Source organism: Triticum aestivum, chromosome 4A, assembly GCF_018294505.1.
Source record: "Triticum aestivum cultivar Chinese Spring chromosome 4A, IWGSC CS RefSeq v2.1, whole genome shotgun sequence".
In the NCBI taxonomy this organism is placed as follows: domain Eukaryota; kingdom Viridiplantae; phylum Streptophyta; class Magnoliopsida; order Poales; family Poaceae; genus Triticum; species Triticum aestivum.
In genome coordinates, this window is record NC_057803.1 from 697,836,067 (window position 1) to 697,839,328 (window position 3,262).

A 3,262-nucleotide genomic window follows, 5' to 3' on the forward strand; every position below is an offset into this window, starting at 1 on the left:
TTTTATAAAATATGGGAGCTAGCTCATAAATTGCAGTGCATTAGATCCTAGCACCAAAAACTAGTCTAGGTGAAATACCATTTCACATTAGATTAGAATTAATTAAAAGGTTATTAAATAATGTATTCAATCACTGTTTGAGGTTGTTTAAATGACTTATCAAATTTGAATAATGTTGTTTACAATTTTATCCTAGACTATGATTTATCTACTATTTATTGAACATTTTAGTTTTATATTGGAAAACTTTTATTGTTTGCTTGATTTTGAATTTGAATTTGAATCAGTTTTGAACTAACGCGAGATTAGCATCAGTAATCGAGGTGACGTGGCATCATTAGTAGATGGTTTCTGTAGCTTAATTATCCGGGCGTCACAATTCTCCTCCACTACAAGAAATTTGGTCCCGATATATAAGTGGTGTAGTAAGGGGGAAAGATTTGGTTACGAAATTCTAACGAGTATTCTCGGCCTTGGTTGCTCTTCTCAAAGAGGTCTATCCCTTTCATTGATGTCTTCATTTTCTGCTTCAAGTCACCATGATCAAGTCGTCATCCTTTCTTCGGGATCTCCATCGTCCTACGAATGCGACCAAGGGGAAAAACTCCGGAAGAACGCATCTCCACAATGCTGGGCATCTAATGGTGAACTCAATGGGAAATACACAAGGTACCCCACGAGTTGTATTTCACTGAATTCGTTGAGTGCAATATATGATTGTACCAAAGTTTCAACGGGTAGGCAATCATTTGATGACTAGACAGAAGCTGGAATGGGGGTTTGAACAACGAGAATAACATGGTGTTTGATTCCTGGATGAATAATGGTATAGCATTTAGCTCGTGAATCACATATGAAGCCAGGTGCAAAGGATACATTAGAATCCAGGTTGTAAAGGAGAGTTAGGTTTCGATCCAGTGGACCTGTGGGTTATGGGAACACCATGTGGGTTTAAAGTAGGAAAGGCGCTGACATCTTGTACGGTTATGATAGCAAGGTATGGCAGGGAATAACCTGTCGGTTATGTCGGCAACAACGTCGGTACCAAGGGCGAGGGATGACGAGAACCATTTTCCTGCTCGTTGAACGAGGCGGACCAATAGGCAAAGTTCTCGTCCATCGGCGGCTACCGGAATGTCATCAATAATAGTAACAGGGTCTTGCTGACGAAATTGTACACCGAGGTGTTTACATAAGTAGGAGAATATTACTGCTTAGATCATATAGATCACAAGCAACGTTAAACCAACCAATGGAAAGGAAAATATGATTATCTGATTAAACAGAACAATGGAAAGGACAATATGTTTAAACACATATTTCAAGGTTATATCCTTCCCAAGGACAAGCAGAGCATGATATCCATGACATGATATAATGTAGAAAACTCTTTACGTAGGGGAGAGAAATTTCATGACATTACCCATACAACGGTGTTTGGATAATTGAGCAGGAAACATTTAGCATTGGGCTTCAAAAGTTCTTATTGAAAACCGGAGTACCACATACATGCTTCGAGATAGCATTGACATGGTCTTCAAGCAAAGGTCGGACTTTGCATACACACAAAGGATTTATCAGGAACAACTGGTAGAATAAGTCTTACAATTTCCTCATGGAAGAGTGTTTAACCTGGCTGAAAGGGAAAACTATAACAATAGAGCCTCCGGCCAGGTGTGCTAGGCATGACATCACCTTACCAGGTCATATATAGACCAATGTTATAACTCTTGGAAATATGTCCCAGCCATCTGACTGAGATTCAGATTTGATTGGAGTCAGGATAACTCAGACTCAGAATGTCCGAGAAGAAAAGGTGCGACACAAATCGACGAAATGACATTGCAATATTCTCGGGAAATGAACTATGGGAGGGGGTTGCCGAAACAATAGTTCATCACTAAACCAAGGAGGAGATGAGGAGGTGGCTGATGGGCTCAGCGACAATTCATCGAGAATTCCAAACGGATAGATTTCCACAATAATGTGAACAAGAAGATGACACTTATCAGTTCAAATGATATAATGGTGTATGCTTGAGAAAAACATACACCATCAATCATTAGTTGAAAGGTGTGCCCGAAATATGACCTTAGGAAGCAAGATCAATTTTAGAGTGACGATTCAATAACCAACAGTCTAAGAACAAACTGTCGATCGTTAACTTCAAAGCAATAGGGTTGTTAGAAGTACAAAACTCAAGCAACATCGTTAGTATATTGGCAGCCTAGTTAAAAACAACACGGAGACCAAGGAAGAATGGTGATGATGAGAAGTATCATCATACCGAGAATTTCTAAGAGGTGGAGCAATCCCCACAACATTCTCGACATAAAAGACAGTAATACTTTAAGGCAGAACACAACACTAGCTGGAGAGCAAGTTGTATTCATAATGTGGACAAGTTCGTGATGAAAGGAAGTGAAGGGTGTTGTCGATGATAAAAAAATATCATCGAGGGCAAGGAGGGTATTTCTCATCATGAACACAGTTGACATCTCGGAAGAAGTCAAAGTGTTGAAGGTGATCCGACACATTTGTCGGGAGGTTTCAAGAGGATGCAATCAATCAACAATGACAACAAGAAAGGAAATGACGAAGTGGAAAGTTATAGAATCAATATATAAGATGCAAGCTCGGAACCAAAGTTGCCTTTCAAGACAAGCAACATGATGTTGAAAGATCGACGTAAGTCGTGCTCACACACTGAAGAATTCGTGCACCAGAAAGGACGAGGTAGCATAGTTAAAGATAGCAAGACCCGGATGCGTCCGATAGTCTAGGAATGACCAGATTGGGTTCAGAATTTCCCAGTAAAAATACTAGGGGTATTTGATTTGTATTGCGGAATAATTTCACAAGTCGGTGTCCTTGGTTGACAACAACCCAGAACCCGTAGAGTGATTACGACAAGGAGAGACATTACTTCAACAAAGTTATTAAGATGTGGTGCAATGGCAAGACATCTTCGAGATACTAGGGGGTAATACTCGAAGGTAGAACATGATAGAAGTAGAACCGGGTCATTGACCTATGACAGTAGATACTTCAACCTTGCCAAAAATAGACGAGGCATTGGAATGAATTCCCATCAGATATATTAGATCAGGACAACATGGTCGGAATCATAACTGTAAGGAATCAATTTCAAGAATACCGAAAGAATCATACAGCTGGATAATCATTTTGCAAGAAGCTTCCGAGATAGCCTACATCATTTTCATGGGCATGAACACAAAGTTCAAGGTCGACTCCCACTTCT